Raw genomic sequence first — 12,072 nt, 5'->3', positions numbered from 1 at the left:
ATAGCAATTAAACCTTGAACTTGGTATTTTACTCTCTGTGGAACTGAACCCAGTTAGTTTCGAAAAAAGCTTTTTGTCAGCATCATACTACCATCCACATCACCCAGACTAAATTGTTTCAATGGTCCACGTTCAGCGTGTTTTAACAATGATCTTCTAGGCCTGGCAGGTGAAACACCCGAACACTGCTTATTACATCCATTAGTTTTTAAACTAGAGAAAACTGAAAACACCTGAAAGTGTGTGTGCCTAAATACGCTTCAACCTTGAGCTAAGATACAGCCTACAAGATCTTCATTAACATACCATCTACTGGCTGCTCTTATGCAAGGTCTGACAAATAAAACACTAAGTCATCTTCAACACAAATAAACAGTCGTACACTTTGACTTAAACGTGAGCAGTGGATGTTAATATAAGAGTGAGAAAGATTTAAGCATAATATGCATGATCATCAAGTGGATGCTCACTTTTTAGGCCCCTTAGGGACTTCCCAGCCAGTCATTCTTGACTCATTCTACTTACACCCACACCATATAGGTGAAACTCTTGGGAAAATATTCTCATTTCCTGCTCTAATTTAGTCATCATCATCATGGACAGGTCACATAGACGCACAGGAATGGAGAATATTTCTCGAACAAACATTTCATTTAATCAGTCATGATGACAGGAAAGCTAATAATGCATCTTATTGCTTTGTATCAGTCGTAGTAACACATCAGCCGCAGCAGTAGCTCATGTAGAGATACAGCAGATGCTCCCCGGTCTTACTATGCCGCTCATGTTGAATCCACCTCAACATTTTAAAGTCTCTAGCGTGTTTTATTGGCAGACATCCACAGCCTACAGTGAGATACAGTATTCTGCAGGCCTGTGCCATCCTCTGCACCATCAACCGTGGCTTATAGAGTTATTTTAGCAGCAATGTTAGTCAATATCAGCCAAAATGAGATGATGGGATGAACCAAAACCCTTGCAGTATTTGTGCTACTACAGTATGAACACTGTGGCCCATTTTGTGATTTTAAGTGGATCAAATGATCATAGTACTGCCCGTTTAATCATGTTAACAGCAACAGATTATGGGTGGGCGTCACTATGGATGTAACAATTACCGGTGTAACGGTAAACCACGGTAGAAATGTTGACGGTAACAATTACCCTTTTCATTTAAAATATTCTTGTTAGTGGTGGATTACCACGGTAACCCTGTGTTAAATTTTTCCCAGCTTCAACCGAGGCTTCTGAAGCTGCTGCGGCGGGCCTACAACTTGTGTTGCTTTTCTTAAAGTTGGAATTATGTCCGAAGGTGCGGATGACAGCACTCAGGACATTTATCAGCCGTGTAAAAAAAAAAAGGCCCATAGTTACAACAGTAACATCTGCTCTTTTTCCTGAGATGATTGACAAATCTGTGATGAGAGTCATCGCTTTGATCTCCTGCCAAGTGTTCTGCTACGATGTGGATACATTTATCCCTTGTTGCGACATGACATTTATTTGAAGAAGGAGAGAGATTATCGCCTTGATAATATTGCTGTTGCTGTTTCTTACTGCACAGCTGATAGATGTGCAGATTGTTTAAAATTACTTGTGCAGCCATGTGTTGATACTCAGGTTGTGATAGCACAATTTGTTAGCAACATGCAATCGCCATTCAACAGACTAGCCTGTGGCTCCACGTGCTTAGCTATTAAAGGTGTATTGATGTTTGCTCCGTAATGGATATGTGTGCTAATGTGTGTAATAGTGTTACATATAGTTTGTGTTACTAAGCAATATGTTACATGTTATTATTACAGAGAAATTAATCTAATCATTTAATTTTGGTAAATAATGTTCATAGTTAGTCAGACGCTTATTAATGTGTATTATTTGCTTAAATTTCAGAACCATATCTAACTTACATGTGAATGTAACTTTAAATACAACTTCATAGTTGGAGTTGTAAATAAATCTTCCTGGATCTCAAAGTCAGACATCTCTGGTTCCAGTTCTTACCAGACCCCCTACAGCCGGCCAGTGTTTCAGTAGCCAGTTATCAATCATTTTTACAAGCCTATTGCCTATATTTCTGTAATCTAATAAACACTGTTACACTTTTTGAAACTAATTCAGCTTGTGAGGGCCTATCAGTGTTTTCTGAACAAACTGAACAAACTTTTAAAAATACCAAGATAATACTGAAAAACTTGATAATTTTGGTCACTGTTACTGCGAGGTTAAATTTTCATAGCTAAATCTCTAGCTGTCACAGAAGATCAATTGGAAAGGTAAGGAACATCCGAGTAGGGAAGACTAAAGGACAGACAGCACCCTCTATTGATTAATATGGGGTACTGTAACAAAGAGGGACAGGAACATTTGCTGCATGGGTCTACAGTCAAACATGAAGGCTCTTGGTAGTAACCTGTTTAAATGTGTTCATTTTAAAGCCTCTAATCAACCAACACAAAAGAACAATTTACCAGTTACAATAACCGACATCAGTTGTTTCTTACAGGAAAAAAATTTAAAGGACTAACAGGACAAAGACAACAAGTGTGGTAGGATTAGGACTTATCCATAATACTGATTACACCATGGATCACAGTGCCCCCCGTTGGCTTATCTTGCAGTACTTTGAGTGAGTGTACACGCACAGCAGAACTCAACACTGCACTGCAGCACATAGTCAACTCAGAGCAACACCACAGGACTGCACAGCTCAGTGCTGCTCCGAGAACACACCGTTCAGATTGGATCGCGTGTCCTAATGAACAGGATACGTCTTTTCCATGTGAACATGAGCAATGGAATTTGAATTTAAATTAGTGCTGATGATGGACAACATAAAGAGAAACAACAGTTTTAATGAGCAATTTGTCATGCAAGAAGGTCAATATCTTTACAGGTGGCGGGAATTATAACAAGCATCTATAATGCAATCCAACACCACAAACTGCAGACTCAGAAATTACCATAAAGTTAAATCAATACATCTCTGACAAAGATTTAGCTTCATTTTAATGTATTACAGTCCACTAAACTAATATTTAAAAAAATGTTGCAGGTCTACCACTCAAACTGCAGTTTAAAGTTATCTTGTTCTTGTGTACACCCTCAGTAGGTGTAATGTCTGGGGGACAGTTTGTCATCATCCTTTCCCTCCTGACACTTGGCTAGTAGAGCAGGGAGGTTAGAGCAGGTTTGGAGAGGCATTAGGAGAGAGCTCCCCCCCCCCCGGCACTGCACCAGCAGAGAGAGCACTGATTGGTAAAGCCATATGGCAGGTAACAAACCAAGAGCGGGCTTCATGGCCACACTGTGGTGTGGCTCAGGCAGCCTGCCACCTCATCTTAAGGGCTCATCTGATTTGGCTCTGTATTCAAGGGAACCATGTAGACCAGAGTTGTGTGTAAATATGCCACGAGTGTCACTGACACTACACCGTCACCAGCTTGGGGGTATGAACAGCAGTTCAGAGTAGTTCCAAAACCACAGAGTCAGCAGTTAATATCACTGTCACACCAACAGGGAATGGCAGATTGACGATCACTGCTCTTGTGTACAGCGGCTCTTTGTAAGCACAGCATTCTATGGGAAAAGCAATACTTTGCTCTCAATTGGCTGTATAAAAGGAGGCCTTTCCAGTGATTGTAACAGTTACATAAGGGAGAGATGTGATGAGTCTGCAGCATTTCTTGATCAAGGTTACAATAATAGCTCAGGTTGAAATCCCTTGCAACCATGTAGGTAAGTCTCCAAATAACAGAAGCTGCCATCTGGGAAGTGTGAAGTACAACAGCTGCAGGTTTGGCAGTGCGGGCACTAAAAACCCAATTTGTGTAGATGGGAGAACATTGGTACTATTTTATCTCTTTCATGTCCTCTGAAACAAACTACAGTCAGTGATTAAAGATCTCTGGAGTGCAGTTCTACAGAGAGAAAAATAAGTTCCTCTATGTGTAATGCCCAAAATACTAAGAGTACGCTGTGTGTGATGCCCCAAAACATGAAGCTGCACCAGTTGAGGGACAGACCGCATATCCAGTTTACTTCTGCCATCTAGTGGTGTCATAGTGCGACTGACTTCTAAATACAACAAAGCTGATCACTTCATAACCGAGGTGCTGAGTCTGTTTAGATCTTTTGTCTTGTTGTTGTATGTCTACGACCGTATCTGAAAAACTAGAACCAGAACTAAAACTATTTTTGATGGCATTTTTAAATCTTAATTTCTTCCAGTCAATCATATAAAAGAAATGGACATGATTGAGGAATGTTATGAGGAGGGGAAACGATTTATGAACCTTGATGCTTATCTGGCACAGAGGGAAATAAAATGTGGACAAGAAGGTTGTCTGATCAGGGAACAGGATCAGGGCAGACATTAGATGGACAGCTTTATGTGTGCTGGAGGGCCAGTTTTTGTGCTATATCACTATCAATCTACTACATTCAATGTAGGGCTGCATGATTATGGCCAAAATGATAATCACGATAATTTTGATCAATATTGTGATCACGATTATTCGTTGATTTTAAGTTTTTCGAGTGAGATGGACGTACTCACCGAGAGACGTCTGACTCATTATGAATGGGTCCAACGCGGGTTGAATGGCGGATACACACGTCGTGTGTATGAAATGTCTGTATTGTCACTGCGCTGCATTTTTATAAACTATGATATTCTGGCCATGGGTCACATCTCTTGATCACTCAGATCAGCAGGTATTCTGTCTATAATGGAGTGGTATGGAAATTTGTAAGTGACACCAAACTTTTGACCGGTGTAACTTTAATGTTTCTGAAACTATAATTTTTCATCTAATGGTCATAAATGAAGTGTAACAGCAATTGAGACTAACAGTAAAAAAACACTATTTTCATATAGTTTTTATTAATCCCTCTGCCCAGGTCCGATTTTCCCCACAAAGTCACAAAATGATTTACAGCAGGTAGAACGTCGCTACAGTCACGCATTCTGAGGGGTCACAGATTACGGCGCAACACCAGAAAAACCTATGCAGCTAAGTAAAAGGTAGCAGGAGATATCTTTACACAGGCCTAATTGTATTTTCATTTTATTTTAGACGTTATCTGTTGTAGGTACGGCTGATACTGGAGACACAACTAAAAGCTAAAAGGGAAAAAAGGGAAAGGGAATTTAATTACACCCCCTTCCATTTATTGCCCCTTTTTTTTTCCAGTCTGTGTTTGTGTTGGCCTACTATTTTCTTTTCCCTTGTCCCTCTGTACTCACTGCGTGTAAAGCGTCCCTTGGTTTCATGAAACACACTATTTTAAAAAAAGTTATCATTACGTTGGTTGCTACAACAAACTCTTAATGCTTTGGCCCGTGACACAGTGACGAATGATTTTCTGTCTGAGCAAAACATTCATCACAACAATACCGCTTTTGTCCAAAGCTGAAGCTAAATCATGATTTTTCTCCTAGCTATTTGAATTGATAAAAAACATATTAAAAAAAAAAAAGGTGCTGTACTCGATATCCAGCACATCACTATAGCAGCAAATATATTTTTTCTATGTAAATATTTAGTGGAGTGATGGCGTCCTTTGCAGAAAATGCAGTCACACACCCTCTGTGTGTGTTGTAACCGGAGCTTCTCTGTTCTTCATTTTATTTTGATTGCCAGTTTGGCCAATCTCTCCATCTATGTCCATCTATGTCCATGTGAGTGCTTAGTCACAGCTCTTTGTATCGGTATCTGACAAGTTAGAGAACAGTCTGCGATACCCATGTGGAGGCAATCCCAGCCCTCTTTCACTGACCTGGCCTGTTTGCATGTAGGTGGAGAGTTGACCTCAATGAACAAGGTACAGGTCACAACACCACAGCAGTAACACCTCTAACATGTCAGACGAGAAACAGTGACAGTGGACCTTGGCTTACTGGAGGAGGATGACGAGAAGAATTTCCAGCCAAAGATTGGACGGGGCTGGATGAAGACCCATCCAAAGACAACTGGGATGATAACGTAGAGGACGATTTCTCAAATCAACTGAGAGCTGAGCTGGAAAAACACGGTTCCAAGATGGAGACATCTTAGCGGCCGACTAGGCCGTTCAGTATTTGAAGACATTGGATATAGGCGTTTATATTTCAACGTTACTGGTTGACCACACACCACCAGAAGTGATTTGAGGATGTTACTTTGTTTCTTTAAGAAATATTGATGGAAGTAATTTGTTAACAGTAAGACTGACAAGAGTGAGTAGGGCAAAGAGGGAGAATTAAGAGAAGAAAAGGAGATGGAACCAGAAGTGCAGGGGAGGAGGCAGGAGACTGGTGTCAGTCTCCCTGAGTCCCATGCCCTTCACCTCGCTCCTTCCTCATCTCCTTTCCTTCCATGTCTCTTTTCCTCTGTGGATTTTTCTTCCCATGATTCTTTACAATTGGCTTCCTTTGACCCTGGAGTTTTTCGATCTTCGTCTCAGCTCCATTCATCTTTTCCTCACAGGTGGCCTACCAACATTACGAAACACTCCCAACACACATTGTCCCTCTGTGGTCAGAGCCTCTGGACCTTTTCCGTATTAATCTGTCACTATACCAAAAAATCTGAATATCAATTCAGTTTAGTTACATTAAAAGCAAAACACAAGGACATCTGGCAATATTGTTTCTAACTCTGTAAATCTCAGAACACCCTCTGTGGACCGCTGAGTAATTATTGGTTTTCTTCTTTTACAAGGTAGAACCAGAGCCAACAGACAGTGGCTCCCCCCTGACACCCAGCGAGTCCTCACTTTGTCCCAATCTGTTCCTTTAGATGTACAGCCCGCCTCCTTCCACCTGTCTCCTATTCTTCCTTTCTAATCAGGCATCGCTGCCAATCAATTTGATCGCCATGACAACATTTCACATGACGCCCCCTCCAAACACCACCACCCCAATAAACAAAAAACAAAAAAAAAAGCTGAATTCCGACAGCTCAGGATTGATGAGGGTGAGTCCTGTCAAAGGCCAGAGATTAGATTAGGACTGACGCACACACACACACACACACACACACACACAACAGCACAGCGGCAGCAGGTGCTTTTGGTTAAACCTTAATTACATGATCTCTGATTTCTATAATTGATATGGTAATGACTATGTAATTAATGCAAAAGCAGAAATACCAGCAGCTCTCCTAATGAATGGATTTATTTGATTAGATATCCTCCTGCATATTTTTGCATGCTGTAAACCGAGGACGGTGAGACAAAACGGTTGTTTGTGGATGTTGTCACAGTGTTGCTACCACTTGCATACTGGATGTGACAGAATTTGACACACAAATACACATGAAGCTGCTTGCAACAGAATCATGCTGAAAAGGTACTGTACCTGAAAGATCCTGTATGTTTACTCCCTCTTATAATGAAAATGATTCTAGGGAAGAACACTAAAGATTAGGGGAAAGGAGAGAACTTGCTCTTTCACAATTAGGTGGCGCTATGGGGCTGCCTCAGACACACAGGAGCCACAGTTTGCATGAATAAAGAAGATCATGAAGAGCTCCGATGCACCAACTGAAATTTTAAAAGCACTAAAGAAAAGTTGCCATTATAAGTCTGAAGATATTTTTTAGATTTAAGTTACATCGGGTATACACACACACACACACACACACACACACACACACACAGTGGTTAACCGCAACCCCCTTACGAGAGTAGGGTAAGTCAGAGCGAGAATGACAGGGTGACTTACCTAGTTCTCATTCTGGGTCAAAATGCCTTTTGAACGGGGAGTGCTAGGGGGCACTTCTATGATAGCATCAAAATCACTATTTGTTAAACACTAAAAAGGTTCGACACAGCATAAAACTTTGCTTGAACATTGTTTGTGTACACAGAGATTACTAAAAAAAAAAGTTTTAACAACTTATTGTAGCTGTTGTTTTTTTCCGGTCTCTGTGCATCTCGCCAGTCAAAAACAGTCGATCTCTGAATGCAATGTAACAGGGAGGAGAGTAAAGATGGAAAGCTCCTAAAGCTTAGCTCCATAAAAATGCACAGATAATTTGTTGTTTTGTTGTTAGTGAAAAACAATATTGACCTTGAAGTTGAGAAAGGAGCCTCGTATAAGAATGTTATTTCTTCCTATGGAGTCCATTCATTCTCATTCGGAGGCGTACACTTTTTGACTGACAAGATTGCGGATAGCGTAAACAACAACTGCTAAAGTGAGTCATTCAAAACCTTCCTTTTTAGTAAACTGAAAACACAAACAATCTTCTCAATGCTTGAGTTCATGTGTAGAGCCCTGGTGATACAAAGTTTCATGTTGTGTCGAGCCTTCTTTGGCCGGCTACACACTGGATGCGTGTCAGCTGCTTCGCGTAGCCATTTTTATTTCGGCTCCCATGTTAACAGGTTAGAGCTTACACACTGCCCGCTGTCTAAAACGCGTGCGTGCCAGATCTAGAACAGACACCTATCTTTCACGTGAACATGTTGGAAGCGTTTCCAGGCCAAATAGAATAGGAAAATATGTTTTATATGTCATTTTGTCACAAATACATATTAATAAATGTTGTTGGAAAGTTTCTAGGTTTTGACATCAATGCAGATATAAATGTAAAAAAAGAAAAAAAGAAAAATCGATTTCCAAATATTGCACCTGTCATACAGAATGAAATATTTTGTAACCTATTTTGCCGTCAATACTGCATACATTCACAAAAAGAAGCTAGGTCGTAGTTTGGTGAGAGTTACGCTTTAAGTGAGTGATGTCAGTGCCCGTCAGCGAAGGAGAGCGAGCGGTAACAGTGCTGACTCATTTTTGCAACACGGCTGAAGCGTGGTGTCGTGACGTCATACATCCATGGTTGATGTTCCACGCTCCTGACTTGCAGCTGATTGGACGAACGTGTCACGCGGGTCTGGTTGCTTGAGAATTCAAACCACTGTCATGGTGGCTTGGATAGAATACAATTTTACAAAAATTGTTCACTAAAATGTATTTCGGAAAACATTTTAACCGAGAAATAGACCATGCAGTTACCGAATCTTTCTTCATTTCAGATTGACAAAGGTTAGTTTGAAAGATTTTCATCTACTTCTACTGAATGGTCAAGTCACATTTAACAGATTCCTTTGCATAACGATGGTCAGCTTTCTGACGTGCCTTCCCCAAATGCTTTGCGTGCACTTTGACGTCGCTTGACGTCACCCATAGGAATAGAGGGGCGCGGCCTGACAGAAGCGTCACACGGACATGTGGATCACCACAGTAACGCATCCAAGCGTCAAAATGACAAATGTCGCTGGCGCGCCAGGATTATGAGTGTGTGTCCAGAGGGCTTACTGGGTTAAGATAAATTCTTTTAAAGTAGGCCATCAAATCAAATTGAAGCATTGACGTCAATGCTGCTGCAAGTTCTGCCGTTGGTTTTTTCTTTTAGTATATCAAAGTTGGTAGCCTTTGCTCTTTAGTGCCACCTCTGTTCAGGAGAAGACTGCAACTAGTGTCGCGAGCACCACGCGCGAGTCTAAACAGTTACGGTGCCCTCATGACATCACGTTTACGCACACCAGCTCGGCTGCAGCTACTGTAACGCCCTTAACAGACCACTGTTAAACCTTCCAACATACAGTATTTTGCAGCCATAGACTGTATAAAGACTGCAGCACAGTGTTTCCATTTCAGTTCAATGCGAGTTTACTGAGTTTTCAGTGGTTTCTCTCATGTCCGTCGATCTATTCCACAGACAGTTCAGAAAGCTCTTTTGTCAATAAAGTAAAATACAAATAAAATAGTTTTCTGATAATGCCGAGTGCAGCCCATCTAGCAGCTGAGCAGACAGAGAGGGCACCTTGGCAGTTTGCTAACTTGTTGCTCTCTCTACCAATATAAGCCGCTCTGTTTTAGGCTCCAAAACGTGCATGCAGGCTGAAATTCAGCCGTGCTGTTTTATTGGGATAAAGCTTTAAACAGAAGGACATTCCGCTAGGCTCATGTGCAATGGTAAACACTGCAGCTGTAACGTTAATGTTCCTACCTCAGCTGAGAGCAGAGAAATGTCGGTCTTTCCTACTGTGTATTGTATTAAACGTTACCTGTGGAATGTCATTAGAATCAATGAATCCTTATCACTGGACACAACATGCACACATGTGCAGTCCAATGTTTTTTTGCCATGGTGAAGAGCTTATAGCCACATGAAGGCGATACGTGACAGCGGTGTTGCCACACCCACACACCTTTGACAGTTGATCAGGACACTGCTGTCTATTACCCGTCTCTCTAATTCAGTCTATAGGTTTGCAAAAGAGAGAAAAGAAATCCAATAACAGATAAGACTGACAGTAACCAAACAAGCTGATGTTCTGTAACGTTTTCAGAAAGTTCTGTGGTTATGTTAAAATAATTAAAAGCACCGGTTTGCATTTTTTTTTTACCATTATGATAAGGATGTTCCGATGGGCCCTTCACTGAAAGGTCAATATGCCTTCATCACCTACATCACATGACCCGGGTGGAGTACCTTACTTTGGTATCTATTAAAAGACATAAGGTTACTCCACTTTGAGGAGGAAATAAGGTCTACACTGCTGTCCAGACTTTTATATATATCTTTAAAAAAATAGTTCAATAATTGCTGAGTCAAAAAAATCGTGTTTTTTTTCCTCACTGAGCAGTTGAAAATCTGACAAAGAAGTCATTTTTCAGACTTAAATTATTGCCTCAAGGATTTCGATATAAAAGCGATAGTATAAACAGCTAAACTGGCAACAAGGCTAATGTTACTTGTTTAAAACGTGGTGAAATATGAGTTTTATCCTAGAAACTTGCAAGTCAATGTTCCAAAACATAACACGACTCAAAATGGCGTGTTTGCTGTTTACTCTGGGACTAGTAGCTTACTTCACGGCTAACAGGGGAACAAGTTATGAAAACTTCAATCAAAACAACTATAAAACACAAAATAAAACTTTCCACAAGCTTGGGTTTGGATTTGCTGCTAATATCATATAGTGAATCACACATTTCACGACGCGCTGGCTACAGAGACAGACAGGAGAGGAGCTAATTCCATTAAAGAATGGTGGTGTGCTAGCTAGTTGGTTAACTAACTTACCTCTGAATAATGTGTTTCTTAGGGGGCACTCGGGCCAAGATTGATGGATGGCCTTACAGAAGCCAGGTCAATTAGCCAGACTGGGTTTCCCTCCATGTCGGCTGCGGAAAGCACCGGGAGAGCTCCCACCTCTGTCACGCGGCCTGGCTGTAATTAATCACCAGTGCGGGGCCTTCTCACCTCACACCGGCGCGCGCGCGCGTGCAGACAGCCAGTACGTGCGTTTGGCCCAAATTACATCCCCACTCCTCTAATCTGGCTAATTGTCAATATTATACCCAGAGGAGGGAAAAGCTTGTAACATAAAAAGTCTTCCCTACTAACAAAAACAATTCTGGCTTGGCAAATTCATTAACAATGCAGAGAAATAAATAAAAAGGGACACCAGAAACAGGTAAATACAATTGTAGTAGGCTACATAGTATAGTATAGTGTAGTATACTATAGTATAGTATAGTATAGACCATAAATTAACAGTTGGGTGTCTTTATTTAAGTATATTTGTACACAGCTGTGGTTTATGCAAACAGGAGTAAAACCAGTCCATGTTAAATTAATCAGAAATATGCAACATACAGAATTTCTATCTTTTTCTACAACTATTTATAATAATTTGGGCTATATAAAATCAGCATGAAATGAGTGATGGTCCTTTTATCTATCTAAATGCTTAATCAAATATATATTTAAGATAATAAAATATTGTTAGCTTTGATACAGATGCAAGGTGAAAAACAGATGGAGCATTAGTGACTTTAATAATGTGATTTATCTCTAAAAGCATCATTTTAGTTACACGTCTCACCCCATGCAGCTGTTACTGTGCAGTTCTGTCTCTCCCTCACACACAAACAGACACACAGGTACGCAGAGCACAGATTGAGAGGCAGGGACAGAGACGTCACTCTGTGTTCTCACAACGTGCTCCTGTGGTCTCGGGACAAAAGCAGCAGCCTGACAGATGAGGTTTGTGTTTTGGGGGGGGGGG

The 12,072-nt window shown here is 40.9% G+C and overlaps 1 protein-coding gene across 1 annotated transcript in view; it reads right to left on the bottom strand.

Annotated features, from left to right (window-relative positions):
• Positions 1–11,240, bottom strand: part of ank1a (ankyrin 1, erythrocytic a) — a 110,627-nt gene extending 99,387 nt beyond the window's left edge. Inside the window, exon 1 of the mRNA XM_034872298.1 lies at positions 11,085–11,240. The gene's annotated coding sequence lies outside the window, so the exon portion shown is untranslated. The remainder of the gene's footprint in view (positions 1–11,084) is intronic.
• Positions 11,241–12,072: the final 832 nt, after the last annotated feature.

This window comes from Etheostoma cragini, chromosome 5 (assembly GCF_013103735.1).
Source record: "Etheostoma cragini isolate CJK2018 chromosome 5, CSU_Ecrag_1.0, whole genome shotgun sequence".
NCBI classification, from domain to species: domain Eukaryota; kingdom Metazoa; phylum Chordata; class Actinopteri; order Perciformes; family Percidae; genus Etheostoma; species Etheostoma cragini.
This window is presented reverse-complemented; position numbering and strand designations above follow the sequence as displayed.